Genomic DNA, 19303 nt, shown 5'->3' with positions numbered 1-19303 from the left:
AAGTACGTTTGGGCCTAATTAAAGTTTTGTGTGGCAAAAGCTTTAAAAACAGTAAATCTCTTGTTCATAACTAGCAAATGTAGACTCTACCTGCTTTTTGACAGTGGTCCAGTTATTATACCAAGATGTACCCATTTCCAAAATTGTATCATTACCCTTAACAGAACGAATTAGATCAATTTGCTTCTTTACAGAATTGAACTGTTGCTGGATTTCACTCAGATTGTACTTGAGTACAAGTTTTGCATTACTTGTTGAAACTACCATGTCTGATCGTGGTTCAAACAAAACACCGGTACTCTGTGGTACTATTGCAACAGTATTAGCAGAATACGCTATCACAGCAAACATTAGAATAAAAATGAACATGGTTAATTAGTTCTAAATACTAGAGTTAACAATGAACATAAAATAAATGAGTTTCTTGTGGTAACCTGTGGAATAAAAGGTTTAGTTTCACTTGTGCACTCGTGCAATAACTTCAATACTAAATTTTCACAACACATTCATATAAGCACATGGCTGAAATAAACACACGCATTGCACTCTCACACACTACACACGTTTACGCAGATTGTAGTGGTGTCTGGAACAGGATCGCTCGGAACGTGGCGATGCCTCGGCCCCAAAGTCTGGACTGCGAGCTCGAGATTCTCGTTTCCTGGGCTTGAGAACAGCAGGTCTGCCTCTCGGTCGGTCCTCGTCGACTTGCGATACTACAGGAAATCTACCCACAAATGGCTTTACACGATTGACACGAACGGCAATCGAACGAAAGGTCAGTTGGAACTTAAGAGTGACTGGCGACAACACCTCCAAGATTGGATATGGTCCTTTCCCAAACTTCTTAAACTTTTTGACTCAGATACACAAGATCTCCAACTCGATACTGTGGCACTGCCGCTTGGCGGTCGTGTTGTCTTGCTTGCTGAAGAAAGGATTGATGATTTCGCTGTTTCACTTCCCTCCATGCTTCCTTTAGCTTGCGTGCGTGCAAAGTACAAGGGCGAATGCATTCTTCTCCCGTAGACGATCTCATATGGACTTAGGCCATCTGAGCTGTGCATTTTGACATTGTAACAACTTACCAAGTACTGTAAACAGATATCCCAATTGTCGTGTTTGCTGCTCATATAATGGCTAACTATTTTAATAATTGTTCTTTGGACTCACTCGACTCTTCCATTTCCTTCAGGGTGTGTTGATGTAGTCCTTAACTGAGTTATTTGCATGTGCTTACAAGTCTGTTTAAGCAACTCACTCATAAAATTCGTTCCTTGATCACTAAGTATACTTAATGGTGATCCAGACTTAAGAATCCATTCTTTTACAAAAACTTTAGCTGTAATCTCAGAGCTCTGAACACGTGTTGGTATCATGAGAAGGTATCTAGAAAATGATCTAACATTGTCAATATGTATTTGTTTCCATCTTTAGTCTTAGGCGACGGTCCTACGACATCTAATCCTACTCTTTCAAATGGTTCACTTGTCTCTGGCAGTTCTTGCAATGGTGCTCTACTTTTTCCTACATTGTTATGTTTGTTACAGGAATTACGTTGTGAAACAAACTCGAAAACGTCAACTTTGCGGCTCGGCCACCAAAACATTTGAGCTATTTTGATGTTTGTTGCTTTTTTACTGCAATGTTATGATAATAAAGAATCGTGTTGTTCTCTCATGATTTGCTCTTTTATGCGTTCTAGAATAACTAGGCGGCTTCCTTCACTAGTGATTTTGTGCAATAATCCATCTATTTCGACAAAACGTTGATCATTTTTCCATCATTTGCATTGTGGATCTTCTTCTTGAGTTGCCTTTAACTCTTCTTCTCGACTTATTGTAACACACATTGACTTCTCGACTCATTGCATCAGCATTCACATATTGTTTACCAGGTCGGTGAATAACCTTAAACTGGTACTCAGTCTTTTAGCCCATCTTGTTAATCTGGAACTTGGATCCTTTAAGCTCAATAACCATTTAACTGCGGCACGATCTATAATAACTGTAAATTCTCTTCCTGTTGAGAAACATCTGTTGTGTGACGAAATAAATCTCGGGTGAACAGCCTGGTGTGAGTGTGCATAGGACACAATATTTCGGCAATCGACCACGTTGCCTTCATCAGCGCACCTGATGATGGCAACGTGGTCGATTGCCGAAATATTGTGTCCTATGCACAATCACACCATGCTGTTCACCCGAGATTTATTTCGTCATAAAATACGCCTGGTGAAATTGAAGAATCACATCTGTTATGTGTTATACCAAAACCCAAAGCACAAAGCTCCTTCTCAGTAGTAGTATAATTACGTTCTGCTTTGTTTAATTGTCTGGAAGCAAAAGCGTCTAGATGTTCATGACCATCAACTTCTTGAGACAAGATTGCACCTATGGCAAAACTGGATGCATCTGTTGAAAGAATAAAAGGTTTGCTGAAATCCGGATAGGCTAACACTGGGGCTGTGGTTAGAGCTGTTTTAAGTTCTTCCATTGCCTTTTTGCACTCTGTTGACCAATTAAATGTGGCTTATTTCTTCAGTAGATGTGCCATTGGACATGCTATGTTCGCATAACCAGCCATAAATCGTCTGTAGAAATTTGACAATCCCAAGAATGATTGTAGTTCTTTCAAATTCTGTGGTTCAGGAAAATTCTTTACATCATCAATTAATTTTGGATCAAGTCGAACACCTTCACCAGTTATAACATGACCAAGGTAATTAACTTTACTTTGTGCAAGATGACATTTATCTATTGATAAAGACAGGTTAGCGCTTCTTATACGCTCAAAAACAGCTTGTAGTCTCTCAGTATGCTGCTTCATGTTTTCACCAAAAGTTATTACACCACCAAGGTAAACAAGTGCTTGTGTTGGGGTGAAGCCTCGTAAAACTGAATCCATCAGGTTTTGAAATGTAGCTGGAACATTACGAAGTCCAAACGGCATACGAAGATACTTGTATACTCCTTTTGCTGTTACAAATGAAGTTTTTGCTTGATCATCTGGATGCACTGTTAACTGGTGATAACCACTTGTTAAATCACATACCGAAAAAATTCGACATCTGCCCAGGTAATCCAAGGTTTCCACTAAATTTGGTAAAGGGTAAATGTCGGGTGTGGTCACAGTATTCAAAGATCGGTAATCAACACAAAAATGGAACTGTGGTTCTCCAGAAATTGATTTCTTCTTTACAATTACAACAGGTGAACATCGCCGGTGAACAATTCCGGCTTCACTTGCATATGTCTGACCAAGCAAATTGTCAGCATTCCAGATAGGTCGGCTGGCGAGCGCGTGTCATGTACCGTACAGCTCCGTGTAACTCGTAGGCCCTTGCAGATCTCACACTGGTGACATTATTGTTGGTAAGTTTAATAACTCCCATATTATCACAAAATATCATAGATGGTTTTATTTTTGTAAGAGATTCTATTTCACCCATCAAACCACAGAGTATCCTGGATAGTGGAGTATAAGGCCATACATTTAAATTCCATGGTGCTCAAAGCAACTGTCCTCTGTTCCTTACACGGCCAGGACTTCAATCCTCTCATTAGTTTAAATGCAATTTCCAGAGAAGGAATGTCAGCTTTCCAGCTCACTTCCCCAGTCTGCGTCACTGTACCCATCTAAATGTACATTTGCCTTATTAGAATACTTAAACTTATAATCAATAGTTCAATTTAATATTAGAATTTTCTCTTGATTGCTATCTAATGTTTTTCTCCAATGATTGCAAAACATACAACATTTGTGGCAGATGCAGTGTCAGGTCTGGAAGTCTGTTCTGAGTGCAGTAGACTTCCTATGCCTTCCAAATAGGGTACACTTTCCTTACATTTCTTGTCCTCATCAGTTATTAACGGTTTTGAATTATTTTCCCTTGAGGTTGAAATAGGCTTACAATTTTACATAGTGAACTTTTCTAAGATTTTTCTTGGATACAGGGATTGATCAGTTCATAATTCTTGTCTGTTGGTACTTCATAGAAACGTCATGCCCAAGTATTGATTAACTTCCACTAGGTAATGCATACTAAAATCTGACTATAACTGTTTTTTTTTAAAGGACCATTTTATTTTCACTAGCGGTCAAAATAAAAAAGGCCATAATTTTCTATATTAAAGTCCAAGTGTCCTACGAAACAATAAATCTTTTGCAGCATAAACAGGATGATTTCTGGTTTCAGCAATATGTTGAAATGTATTTCATTTGTAAATACCACTTACATTAGTTGCAGCAGCTACAGTATCGCCACAAGAGTCAATTGTTAAGCTCCCCCTATAACAAAGACAACCCTGTTACCCTTCTTTACTGTTTCGCTTACCGACAGCGATTTAGTTGCAATATTATTCACATAATGCACATAATGAGCAGTACCAATTGTTTTTCCCCATTCACTAGCAAATTAAGATCAACTTTTCCTGCGAATTCACACTTCGGATTAGACCCATCAACTGAGGAAATTCCAGTACCAGTCCTTGAGTGAACGACACGCAAAACTGATGGAGCTTTAATAATGTTCACAGATATTCCTGAATCTAGAAACATTCTGCATGTTCGTCACTGTCTTCAGTAAAATAATAAAAAAGCGCCTTTCCTTTATGGGTAGTTTTTCTCACAGGACTACTAGAATTAACATGCTTCTTTACATTAATACTCAACCTTTCGTTACACTGTGATGAAAGATATCCAATCTTCCGGCATCTGAAACATTTTATTAGTTTATTATTCTTGTATGTAAAGTATAATGCCGACGCCGTTTCTATCTTTGGATCATAAGAATCTGACCAATTTTTCACGTCCTATAGAATCTTTAACTCCACTCTATTCGCTGTAATGAGTATTTCCGAACTTTCCAAACCCATAATTATACGTGAATATTTCTCTGGCAGTCTAGCTAACAGTAAAGTACCAATCCATTCTTCTGCAGTTCCAAAACCAGTATTCCTCAGACTATTTGAGAGTGAAATTATTTTATTCACTTATTCGTTCATGCTTTTGCACTTGTTCAGTCTTGTAGGTATCAGCTCATGAATTAACCCTACTTTTCTTGTTAGACCTCCATCTTCACATGTTTTTCAGTTTGTCCAATACCTCCTTTGCTGACGTAGCGTTTTCTATGTGAACATAATTTACTGGATCAATCAAAAGGATTAGTTCTGACTTGGCCTTCCGATCCTTAGAAGAAAAACTTAATTCCGTAGGTTTCAGTTTATGATCATCCAAGAGCAAATACGCCTCGACGGCTAATTTCCAAGTTGCATGAATCTCACGATCTACAAGGTGCTTTATTTGCGGTATCTGTTTGTACTCATATCAACAGTCACTTTTATTAACCATATACGCAACAGAACTGTATACGAACTTCTGCGCATTTCGGGGAAAAAAACGTCACCGTGAAATTTATTGTCACTTTAATTCAGTCCTGGGCCAATAACCTGTTGGATACTTTAATTTTATGCACTGAAATGACATAGAAAAATTGTTTAGGGACAAGATAAAAACTTATATTTTATAAACACGTAACTCATTTTACATAGAGGCTACGTACAAGATCTCGTTGCCAATCAACAATCATAGAATACCATTTCACAGAGGTCTAATGCACTCGGCACAATGTGTCCTATGCACAACTATACACACTGTAAAATGGAAAAAATACTTTGTTCATGTATCTACAACAGTTAAGCCTAAAGCCTGCCATAAAAATATTGCGGAAAAATCTTCTTGCAATTATAACATACTTTTCTAGGTTAGATGATTGCCCCAGCTCATTAAAAAGAACATAATAGTTGCGTAAGGTTCAACTTACTTTAGTGGAATTATATCTCCACTTCGTCCTGCGTTTAACTGACATATTTTTCAAGGATTTACCCAACACAGAAAAAAATAAACTGACAATTTGTGAAGCGTATCGTGTGACGTGGAAAACAGAAATTGAGTTAGTACATAGGATAAATGATCTGTTTCTTGATTATAAGGTGCAACAGTAGCTAGATAAATTGGAGGGCCTTATCCCAGTTGGAAATCAAACACAACTAGAAGAATGCAGACATACAGGGAGAAGCACCTAAAACTTGCACCGCAAATGTTGCGGAAACTGAAAGTGCTGCTGATGTACGGTTTTCACAGGATTTACTGGTAGTCGGGGCTCGTATTTTTAGGCAACCGGAAATGTGAAGTAATACTTAGAAAGTGTCTTTGAAAGTGTCTTTTTGTGCAAACATATAATTTTTAATTGGAACAATGCCTATTGACATTAAAAAACTAAAAGTAGGGCAAATTAGAATGTCAGTGGTGTTTGTTGCAGGATTCTAGTGCGAGTCGTTTACGAGATATCTATTTTGAAGAGCTTCCACACCTATATTTGTCTGCCATTCAGTCTGCATAGTTACTAGGTACGATGTTGTTATGTTTGCTTACCGTGTGCTTGTGTGTTGCTTGAGTGCACTGCTACTTGCTAGTCAGCGTACGACAGTCCAAGCAGTAAGTTGTGTGTGGGCCAGGGGGTTTACCAATGCAGAAAAAGCCGAAATGCACATAGTGTATGGAGAATGTAGCAAAATCGCAATAGACACCAACCCTCTCGGCAATTGTTTATCAACATCTTCAACTACTTATGTGAATGTGGCTGACGACGTAACAGAAAAAAAACAAGTGACGACAGAAGAGTGGGAAATTTATGTTCTTGCTGCTGTTGCAGTTGATCCGCACGTTAGCTGCCTCGCAATAGCACGAAGAAGCGATATGAGGATAAAATCAGAGAGATTAGAGCCCACACAGAAGCATACCGACAATCCTTCTTTCAACGAACAATACGAGACTGGAATAGAAGGGAGAACCGATAAAGGTACTCAAGGTACACTCCGCCACACACCATCAGGCGGTTTGCGGAGTATGGATATAGATGTAGATTCAGGGAGGCGTCCTACGCATTCACCGTCGACAGAGGTTCTATCCCTATCACATCTGCCGGCCTTGGTGGCCGTGCGGTTCTAGGCGCTCTGGTCCGGAGCCGCGCTGCTGCTACGGTCGCAGGTTCGAATCCTGCCCCGGGCATGGGTGTGTGTGATGTCCTTAGGTTAGTTAGGTTTAAGTAGTTCTAAGTTCTAGGGGACTGATAACCACAGCAGTTGAGTCCCATAGTGCTCAGAGCCATTTCAACCTATCACATCTCCCTCCTTCAAGAGCTGCATGGAAACGATTATGAGAATCGTGTTTCTGTACATGAGTATTAAGACAGGATACTCCAGCTGTGTCATGTATGTTGTTTATTGATGAAGCGGTGTTTACCAACAATGGCCAAGTCAACCGGCGAAACATGCACTATTGGTCTGTTGGCTTCATTGGATGGAACGTCATCGTCCACGAAGTGGAAACGTATGGTGTGGAATAGTGAACCATCAGCTCATAGGCTCGTTTTTCATAGACAGAACACTGAACGCGTGCAAGTATCGTAGCCTCCAACAGACCATCTTCCACGGATGCTAGAAGACGTTCCTCTACAGACCAGGGGAATCCTGTGGTACCGAAATGATGGCTGTCCAATCCATAGTGCACGAAGTACAGCAATACGTCTTCACGAACTGTTTCCATACCGTTGGATTGGACGCAGAGGACCTGTGCCTCGGCCTTCCCGTTCCCTGCATTTGACGCCTGCAGACGTTTTTCTGGGGGGAAAACTGGAAGACACTGTCTACAAGGACAACTACATCCAGTGTCATGCAACGACGTATTACTGAAGCCTGCTCGGACATCTCCGCTGAAATGCTAGCACGTGGGCATGAGTCGTTGCGTATCGGACTGGAAGCGTGTACTGCCACACTGTACATGTTGGCCAATTATCTCGTTAGTGGTCAGAATCCACATAACTAGTACATGCGCTTCTGTTGTTCTTTAGTGTGTGCTACAGGTGTCGTACAAGTGTCGATGTGGAAACTTTTAACTCATAAATAATTCATATTAGAATCCTGCAACAAACACCACTGACATTCTGATTTGCCCCACTTTCAGTTTGTTAATGTTAATAGGCATTGTTTCATTTAAAAAAATGTATGCTTACAGAAAAAATACACTTTCTAAGTATTAGTACAGTCTGTTGATTGGCTAACAATATGAGACCCTGACTATCAATCCATTATGTGAAAACCGGACATCAACAGCACTTTCCGCTTCCACAATATTTGTGGTGTAAATTTTAGTTGATTCACTATATATATATATATATATATATATATGAAGTGTGTCTGAAAAATTTAAATAAATGGTTTGATTTTGGTGATAGTAACATTTTCTCCTTAACGGATTGCATGTCACTTGAAAAATACCCGATATACTTTGTATTGTTGATTGCATTAGTGTCGGTAATATGTATTCAGAGATCGCCGTGGTTTATGAATTGTTTGTGGGGAAGGGAATGAAAATTTGAAAACAAAATTAGCTACTACGACGGTATCACAGAGATGATTTTATATTATAGAACTGATTGGCGCATAAAAATGTGCAGTGTTTTAGTGTTTTAGTTTCAGTTAAATTTGTTTTGAGTGTATTTCCTCAAAAAGAGTTTTCTCCATTATAAACATTAAATGGAGGGATGAGCGAAACAGATGTTTAGTTGCGTGTTGTCTTGGACGGAGAATCAACGTCAGATGTAGCAGTAACTTCAAGATAAGTGTAACTTCAAGGGAAGGGTACTGGAACCCTTGCTGTCCCTACTGTATATCAATGATCTTGCAGACAATATTAATAGTAACCTCAGACTTTTTCCAGATGATGTAGTTATTTATGATCAAGTACTACCTGAAAGAAGCTGCATAAATATTCAGTCAGATCTTGATAAGATTTAAAAGCGGTGCAAAGATTGGCAACTTGCTTTAAATGTTCAGAAATGTAAAATTGTGCACTTCACGAAACGCAAAAAACGTAGTATCCTACGGCTGTAATATCAGTGAGTCACTGTTGGAAACGGCCAACTCATACAAATACCTAGGTGTATCACTTTGCAGAGATTTGAAATGGAATGATCAGAAAGATTCAGTTGTGGGTAAGGCAAGCGGCAGACTTCGGTTTATTGGTAGAATACTGGGGAAATGCAATCAGTGTACAAAGGAGACTGCTTAAAAATCACTCATGTGTCCGGCTCTAGAATATTGATCAGTTGTGCGGGAACGTATACAGAGAAGGGCAGCACGATTGGTCACAGGCTTGTTTGATCCGTGGGATAGTGTCACAGAGATACTGAAGGAACTGAACTGGAAGAATTTTGAAGATAGACGTAAACTATGCCGAGGAAGTCTATTAACAAAGTTTTAAGAACCAGGTTTAAATGATGACTCTAGCAATATATGGCTCACATAGGGATGATGAGGATAAGATTAGAACAATTACTGCAAGCACAGAGGCATTCAAACAATCGCTTTTCGCGCGTTCAACACGTGAATGGAACAGGAAGAAAGCCTAATAACTGGTACAATGGGTCGTACGCTCTGCCATGCACCTCACGCTGATTTGCAGACTACAGATGCTTGTACGCTGCGCAAAAGGCCAGCAGCCTTCACTGCTCCTGCCAGCAACCTGTATGAACTGTGGACAGCCTTACAAAGGCCGGTTCCCACTAGGGCTGCCGCGCGTCAAAACCGCGCGTCAACGGCGTGGTTGCCATGGAAACGGCGTCAGCGGCACGGCGCGGCGGGCTCTGCGTCGCGGTTTGACCATGTCGAACCGCTTCCGCTGCCGCGTGCCGCGCTCCAGGTGCGCGCCGCCAATCACAGAACGTGCTAAGCGTGACGTCAGGTACGGAACCCCGGGCCACACGAACTTTCGCCGAACCGCTGGCGCGGGCGCGGCAGCAACCATGAAATACTTATCATCCGATTCCAAGGAAACGATTCGGTAGAAAAATTTGATTCTTGGGCATGTTACAGCCTGATATCTTCTCTCAATAAAGGACCTAATTTCTTTTCGTTATTCGTGGTGGTTACTTGTTGTATCGCATTTACGTAAACCTTTACACGAAATTTTAATGAGTGTGCAGAGGTATAAATGCATTGCGTGGACTTTGCGTACAGTTCATTTTAGGTAATACATTATTGCGTATGAAATTTAGTCAACATATCGAAATTGTTTTTAAAGCTGAGAGCAGATCGATAGCTATCACCGTTCTCGAGATATTGACTGATATGTCGGCGGACGGGCTGTACCGTGACCGCGCGAGGGTTGCTCGCGACGCGACCGGTACTTCGTCCTGCTCGTCGTAAACCATGTGGTTGTATCAACAGCAAATTTCGTAAACGGTTCAAGAAATCGAAATGTGTTTTTTGCAAACGATAATTTGTGAAAAGTCATGTATTTCGTCGCATGATAAATATCCTAAATCTGTTTATCTACCGAGATATGAAAGTAACTACAGTTTTTCAGAAGGGATAGATGAATTTTTTTAAATGGCATTAATAGCATGTCGAATGAGAAGTTAAACCGAAACTAATTTGCTGGTATGTCATAAGATGTAATTTACTAAATATGTAGAGCTATTGATTATTTCCTTTCTTTTTTCTTTATCCAGTGTACTTTACTGATTCAAGACGCGTTTCGCCTTTTATTTTAAGACATCTTCGGTGGAATCTAGAATGACTCAGTTTTGTTTTGATCTGTGATACTTGCAGATTATAAAACAGTTCACATCTTTTTTTACGTGAATGACTGATTACTTACTTTAAAGTCGTAACTACAGTGTGTTCACCTCATGTCCCTTCCTGTCTGGTTTGTTTATGTACATGTTGCCAACCTGCAGAATTATATGCTGAAAACTAATGTTTGTTTATTTTTGTTCTCCTTATATCTGTATGTGTGTGTGGCTAGCCAGTGATAGTTATAGAAAGTTGAAAGTGAATCCAGTAGTTGTCAGACAGTGGTTGAAAGATTTGGTGTTCAGCTGATTTCAGTTTTGGTTTAAATGTTTTAAGGAGTGCATGGAAGAGTAAATTCACTGCTTACATTAATAGATAAAATAGTAGAATAGTATTTCAACAGATGATTATTATCAGAATACTATCACCCAACCCCTTTGTCCTCACTCTATGACGCCCCATAATATGTCCTGTCAACTAACCCCTATTGTTGTCAAAGTTGTGCCGTAATTTCCTCTTCCTCCTCTATTTAATTCCGTACCACTTCTTTAGTCACACGATCCTCGTATCTAATTTCAGCATTCTTATGAATCACCACGTTTTGAAAGCGTCCATTGTCTTCTTGGCAGAACTGTTCATCGTCCACGTTTCACTTACATAAAAGGCTGCACTCCACACAAATACCTTTGTAAAATAGTATCCAACCATTAGCATTTATATTCGGTGTGAACAAATTTTCTTTTTCAGAACGCTTTTCTTGCTATTGACAGTCTTCAGTCAGGTTTGCGTCTGCACCAGGAAATGCCTTACAATTTAAAATCTGGTTTCGAAAACTGTTCCAAATATATATTATTCTTTTGTGATTCTTAAGCAAGGTGCTGGCGATGATTACATTACTCTCTGTGGGAAATTCTATCAGGTGGCTTCCACTTTCATCCCTTCCACCTAGCCTTTGTGTTCTTACTGTTTTCGTGTACCTGCTACCGTACCACATTTTAAATTTTTGTCTCGCTTAACTATCTGAATAATCTCTCTTGTTGTACATTGTTTCAATGTGTTTGGAGATAGTGAACAATCGTGAACGGTAGTCATGAAATCTGTTTATGGTGAAATGAGAAAACATGAATAATGAAGTATGTGAAAGAGTACATTGTACAGAAAATGAAAAATTGGTATGTCTTCACCCAACTTCGTCTTTCCTTCATGTAGGTGTAAGATATAGTTTTTCAAACGCACCGCGCGTTTCAATGGGTCCTGCCCGTACCTCAGTGGTTGTCCGTCATTGGCTACCGCTAACGTCTGCCGCTTCCAGATGGGAACGCCAATTCCGCGAGCCGCCGCGTCAACGCGGAAAACGCTTGCCGCTGCCGTTTCCGCACGCCGCGCTGTCGCGCTCTAGTGGGAACCGGCCTTTAGAACCCAAGCGACAGGCGTCTTTGGTGCCGATGGCGCGCACCCTTAACGCTCGATAGCTGCAGGCAAGCCCCCCTCCACATCTCGGATTAAGATTGCACAGTTACTTCGAATATGATGAAAGTTACAGTGATTTTTATAAGACAGTGCTGCCTAACGAAAAAAAGCCGAGAACAACACACTCAGCTTAAAAGTACTCCTCTTAATTGTGTTGAGTGTGTTATGAAGAAAATGTGCATTTCATTGGCCAGCTAAAGAAAGATGAAATCAACTACTCAAGTTTGGAACAAAATGGCGCTACTGCTTGCACAACATTGTGTACCTTCTGGAAGAGTTTTTTGGAGAATGTGTCATTTCCAAAAACCTGTGGCCCCTTCACTTTGTGGGTCTCACTACACCAGACTTTTTTCTGTAGGAAGCAGCAAAATCTGTAGTGTGTAGCAGTCGCCCAAGTACGCTTTGTGAACTGAAGACTGTAACAGCCGTGCACATGGGAAGCATGTCACAATCAGATCTACAGAAACTATTTTCCAATAAAATTAAGCAGGTTCAGGCTGTTGTATAGCCAGTCGTGCGCGCAGTGTTTACATTTAAAATTTTAGCTGCCGGAACGCTCCTCTTCAACCTTACAAACGCCCACCACCTCCCCACCAGCCATAAAAAATCACAAGTTTCGATTTTTGAAAACTCCTGATAAATTCACAACGAGAAATCATATTTTTACAAAATGCTGTTCTGAAATTCAGGTTTTTAAACATAATTTCTTACTATCAAAACAATAAGACCATAACATCTAATATAAATAACAGAAGCTTCCTGCTGTCCTCAAAGCCCGATTGGTGCCACATGACTCTCTAGTTCTGTCGATACATCTACATCATACTCTGCAAGCCACCTAACAGTGTGTGGCGGAGGATACTTTCGGTACCACTATCGGATCCCTCCAACCCTGTTCCACACACAAATAGTGCGTGGGAAGAATGATTGTCGGTAAGCCTTTGAATTGTCTATAATTTCTCAAATTTTCTCCTCGTGGTCGTTACGCGAGAGGTTTGTGGGGGGAAGTAATATAAGAGGCGTTCAAAAAGAAACGAGCCGGAGGCATAATTACAGAAACCAGTACCGGGGGGGATCTTGTTCCCGTTAAAAAGGCTCTGAGGGGCAAAAGATTCACCTCGGACGACGACCTCCAGCTGTACGTGCGGAACTGGTTAACGTCGCAGTCCCAGGAATTTTATGAGACAACCATTCACCTCCTTGTGTCACAGTGGGACAAGTGTCTCAACAGCCAGGCTCAGTACTTCTAACGTGCAGATACTGGTTTCTGTAATTATACCTCCAGCTCGTTTCTTTCTGAACACCCTTTATATGTTGTCTGACTTCTCATGAACAATGCTGTCCCGAAATTTCAATAGTAAATCTCTCTGTGATGCACAACCCCTCTCTTGTAACGTCTGCCAGTGGAGTTTGTTTAGCATCTCCGTAACGCTCTCTCCCCAGCTATACGATCCAGTGACCAAACGCGCCGCTCTTCGTTGGATCTTCTCGATCTCCTCTATCAGTCTTACCTGATAGGGATCCCAGACAGATGAACAATACTCAAAAATCAGGCGAACAAGCGCCTTATAAGCCACTTCTTTCGTGGAAGGCTTGAAAGGCTGCCAGCTTTTAGTCATGCGTGCGCTGTGCCGCACGCTTTTTTCTTATATTGGCTTTGGGTACGTGTCCTTACAGCCATCTCAGCAGTGGAATGACGACACGGCGGTACGCTTCGGCAATTCGGAATATTCAGTTGTGTCAAGCCACAGCATGGTACGAAGTTACATAGTCTTAGATTTGTCATGTGGTGCCAAGCAGGTTATTTTTGTATCAATCATGACGATATGAAGATAAGGACAAAACAACACCCAGTCCCGAGCGGAGAGAATTTCCGACCCGGCCGGCAAGTGTGGGCAGTTGATAAGCAGCTGTCGCATAAGTTACGACACGGAAGAACCTATATTATGTGAAACCGCATTATACAGACCCTCATGTTCAAATAGCCTTTATGTTATTTATTTCTTATTGGCACACATAACACGAGACGTCGTCTATCGACCGTTGAGGTTGCTGGCAGTCGGAAATGAAAGGTGATATTGCACCCGGGCAAGAAAAACAGTAATTCTTAGTTTGTCACATAAAAGGCATGCGAAGTGCCCCAGCGTGCACGAAAAATATAATGGAATTTAAGGCCAACAATATTTGCTAGAAATTTAAAGCAAAGACCGCATAAATATTTCTTTATTTAAAACAACCGGTACCGAGAGACTTTGCTGTCATCTTCAGATCTTAAAAAAATGTCTTTGTTATGAAACGGGTTCATCTGAAGTCGGACCTAACGCCAGATTGTCATGTGACGTCCAACTAGAGATGAACACGTTTCATAACAAAAAGATTTTTTTAGACCTGAAAATGACAGCAAAGTTTGTCCAAACCGGTTGTTTTGAATAAAGAAACATTCACGCGGTCTTGGCTTTAGTAAGTTTTTAGCAAGCGAGATAGATTGCTCCTTCTGTCTTCTCAAAATGAGAAAATTCAATTTAAAGGAAGATTATACTATTTCAATACAAATTTTATTGAAGCAATTCTTTAAATCGAGCATTTTCAAGTCGAATTCCTTTCAGAATATGCTGGCACAATAGCTCCATATTTAGCAATCATATACAACCGCTTTCTCGTAGAAAGATCTTTACGCAAAGACTGGAAAGTTTCCACAAGTCATACCAATACCCACGAAAGGAAAAGGGAATAATCCCCTGAATTACAGATACTTATGGCTAACGTTGGTTTGCAATAGATATATTGTGCTCGAACATTATGAATCATCTCCAAGAAAACGATATATTGGTAAAGAGCCAACGCGGATTCAGAAAATATCGTTTTTGTGAACACAACTTCTTTATTCCCATGAAGTAATGAGTGCTATCGACAGAGGGCGTCAAAATGATTCCATATTTTTAGATTTCCAGAAGGCTTTTGACATCGTTCCTTGTAATTAAACTGTGCGCCTATGAATTATCGTCTCAGTTGTGTGATTGGTTCCGTGATTTCCTGTCAGAAAGGTAGAGGTCGTAATAATTAAGGGAAAGTTATCGAGTAAAAGAGAAGTAATATCTGGCGCTCCCCAAGGAAGTGTTACAGGCCTTGTGTTGTTGCTAATCTACATAAACGGTTTAGGAGACAATCTGAGCAACCCTGTTAAATTGTTTGCAAGCGATGCTGTCATTTGTTGACTTGTAGAGCCATCAGAAGATCAAAAACAATTGCAAAGTGATTTTGACAACATATCATTAAGGTGTAAAAAGCGGAAGCTTACTCTAAATAATGAAAAGTGTTAAGTCATCCACATGAGTACTACAAGAAATCCGTTAAATTTCAGTTACACGACAAATCACACAAATTTAATGGCTGTAAACTCAACAAAATACTTCGGGATTACAATTACAAATGCCGCGCGGAGTGGCCGCGTGGTTTGAGGGGCTATGCACGGATTGCGCGGCCCCTCCCGCAGGAAGTTTGAGTCCTCCCTCGGGCATGGGTGTGTATGTTGTTCTTAGCATCAGTTAGTTTAGGTAGTGTGTAAGTCTAGGGATAGATGACCTCAGCAATTTGGTCCCTTAGGATTCACAAAAACACAATTATGAATGATTTAAATTGGAACGATCACATAGATAATGTTGTGGGGAAAGCAAAGACTGTGAGTTATTGGCAGAGTACTTAGAAAATGTAACAGGTGAACTATAGAGACTGCTTACACTGCACGTGTCTGCCATCTTCTGGAGTACTGCTGTGCGGTGTGGGGTCCACATCAGATAGGAATGACGGAGGACATCGAAAAAGTTCAAAGAAGGACAGCTCGTTTTGTACTGTCGCGAAATAAGACAGAGAGAGTGACGTGGATATGATACACGAATTGGGGTAGCAGACACTAAAACAAAGGCGTTTTTCGCTGCTGCAGGACCATCTCACGAAATTTCAATCACCAACTTTCTGCGCAGAGTGTGGAAATATTTTGTTACATAGCGAGAAATGATCACCATAAGAAAATAAGAGAAATCAGAGATCACAGGGAAACAGTTTTTCCCGCTCGCTGTTCGAGAGTGGAACAGTAGACAAGTAGCTTAAAGATGGTTGGATGAACCCTCTGCCAGGCACTTCATTGTGAACTGCAGAGTAATCATGTAGATGTAAAAAGCTGTGAGGACGGGGGGTGAGTCGTGCTTGGGTAGCTCAGTTGGTAGAGCACTTGCCCGCGAAAGGCAAAGGTCCCGAGTCCGAGTCTCGGTCCGGCACACAGTTTTAATCTGCCAGGAAGTTTCATATCAGCGCACACTCCGCTGTAGAGTGAAAATTTCATTCATGTAGATGTAGATTGCATTTTTGAGTTAAGTCACTGTTCTTATGGTTACAACTTCAGAACGAATCTCAACTTATATCGGGTACGTTGGACAGACACACACACACACACACACACACACACACACACACACACACACACGGGCATGCACGCACGCAATACCTCGCCCCATGCCCCTTGCCCTTGATATCACGTTATCACGTTTGTCACCCATTGTCACGTTCACTGGTGACGGTGCAGTGGCAATTTCTAGTTACCCTGCGAGATAATATAGACCCTACGCGTTTTATTTTAAATGTCGGGTTCTGACTTGTTCCAGTGTGTTAAAAAAATTTCCTGCTTGGGCGTCATTTTCGACAATGTTGTAATTGCAGAGGAACTTTCCGAACACTCTCTAGAATACCGTCACCAGAAACATAAAAAATACATACTGTAGTTGTCTGCTTTTGCGTACTGCTGCTTACGGTTCTCTTCCTTACAGTCTCTGGATTTTGATCCAGAATATGACTATGGCTGGAAAAAGTTTGTAACACAAAAAAAGGAGCACCAGGATATGGGTTCGACGAACTAAGCACATTGCCTGACAGAAAAAAGTGAAGTATCCAGAAGGGAAGGAGGAAGCAAAATGCAACTTCACAGTTTGACAGCGTATGCGATGCTATTCCAGTGATTACAAAATCGATCTAACTTTATGGAGACCTTGGCAGTATGTGGCCACTGATTAGCAGGACGTTGCGCTCCTCTGGCCTGGATGTATGCACTGACTTTCTGACTGGTTTGATGCGGCCCACCACGAATTCCTCTCCTGTGCCAACCTCTTCATCTCAGAGTAGCACTTGCAACCTACGTCCTCAATAATTTGTTGGATGTAGTCCCTTCTTCTTTAGTGTTTTTCATACACTCCTTTTACTCACCGATTCCGCGGATAACCTCCTCATTCCTAACCTTATCAGCGGACCTAATGTTTAAAATTCATCTGTAGTACCATCTCTCAAATGCTTCTATTCTTTTCCGTTCCTGTTTTCCCACAGTCCACGTTCTACTACCATACAATGCTGCGCGTATATTCTGAGAAATTTCTTTCTCAAATTATGGCCTATGTTTAATATTAGTAGACTTATCTTGGCTAAGAATGCCCTTTTTGCATGTGCTAGTCCGCTTTTTATACCCTCCTTGCTCCGTCCATAATGGGTTATTGTGCTGCCTAGGTAGCAGAATTCCTTAACTTTATCTACTTCGTGATCACCAATTTTGATGTTCTGATTCTCGCTGTTCTTATTTCTGCTACTTCTCATTACTTTCGCCATTCTTCGATGTACTCTCAACTGACGTTCAGGTTTTCGCTGTTCTCATTTCTGCTACTTCTCATTACTTTTGGCATTCTTCGATTTACTCTCAATTCATATTCTGTTCTCATAAGCCTGTTCATTCCGAAGATACTCCATGTTTGTTTAATTGATTCAACTGTTGGTTCTTGATGAAGATTTATATTTTGAATAAATTAAACATTTTTACCATGTGATTTGTAATTTTTTGGCGTACTGCTAACTTGTAGAATTCCCGGGTGTCCGACAGGCTTACGATATTTCGACAAACAGACTGATTGCCATCTTTAGATGGTTCCTGATGATCCCGTATAAGCGTCTTATATAATTGTATAACGTCCCATGTTTATTTTAAAGACTCCAATGTCGTAAAATTAAATTTACTGCGATATACTTTAATATACCGCCATCTGCGATTCTTTTACTCCCTGATTGAGCAATTATCTTCCTCTCGTCGAAGGCGCAGTCATTGTCAGAGATTAGTTACGGACAATTATTCGTAGATGATTGATGCTTCTTGTAATAACCTCATCCGCCATTTTGTGGAGACGTAATACGATTAACCATTACTACGGCTTCTACCATATTTAGCCCATAAAAGTAGCGTATATGACTGCATGTTGGCCGTCGAAAATGTATATTGCTCGAAGGAAGTAAAAAATGATACCAAAAGGTAAAGAAATCTTTCTATATATCATTTAACAGTCACTACTAATCCCCAAAGACTTCCATGTTCGCCGAATAAGCTGACGGACAGTGACGAGGTTGTGAAGAAAGCAAATTTTACTGGAATCTCATAATTTCAACAGTTGCGATAATCGTAATAATGTGAAAGGGACTTTAAATTAAACGTAATATTTATTTATTAAGTCGTAAACCTTATATTCGATGAGGTACGCTCCTGTCGCTATGCGTACAACGGTCGCGATGGGTGGTAGCGGTGGTGGGGGTAGCTGCGCAGAAAGCACCTGAAGATGACAAGTCTGTTTGCCTGAATGCCGAGGAGAACGTACGACGCGATTCAGCCGGACACCAGAGAATTCTACAAGAGACCTTTTGCCTTGTTTCACAAACGTTTATTAGTTTCGTCCAACATAGGTTTTCCAGTACTCAACTGACTGCAATGATGACAACCAAGCGAAGTTAAACTCACACCAACTTTTTAATCTATCGTTTCACGACTAAAGAGTATCTCTGTTAACCATTTGAATACAGCTGCATGACATTAATATTATCCTAATGAATGTCGTGAGGTTGTACAATAAAGATGAAGCTGTGTCAAAATAGTCAACAGAGACTGTAGATCCTAATAAAATTTAAATCGAGACGCGATAGATTAAGAAGCTGATAGTGTTTATCTTTGCTTGATTGTCATCTTTGGAATCAGTTGTGAACTGGAAAATGGGCTTACAACCTGGAACCTAGGTCACATAGCTCACACAGAAATACTCCATGTTCTTAGAGGTCTACTGCTCTCGATATTTACGAGACAAATGTCAAAATCTATCACAGATGTTATAGAAGGTGCAGTA

The sequence above is a fragment of the Schistocerca cancellata genome, chromosome 8, assembly GCF_023864275.1.
Source record: "Schistocerca cancellata isolate TAMUIC-IGC-003103 chromosome 8, iqSchCanc2.1, whole genome shotgun sequence".
NCBI classification, from domain to species: domain Eukaryota; kingdom Metazoa; phylum Arthropoda; class Insecta; order Orthoptera; family Acrididae; genus Schistocerca; species Schistocerca cancellata.
The sequence above is the reverse complement of the archived record's forward strand: the minus strand, read 5'-3'. Positions refer to the sequence as shown.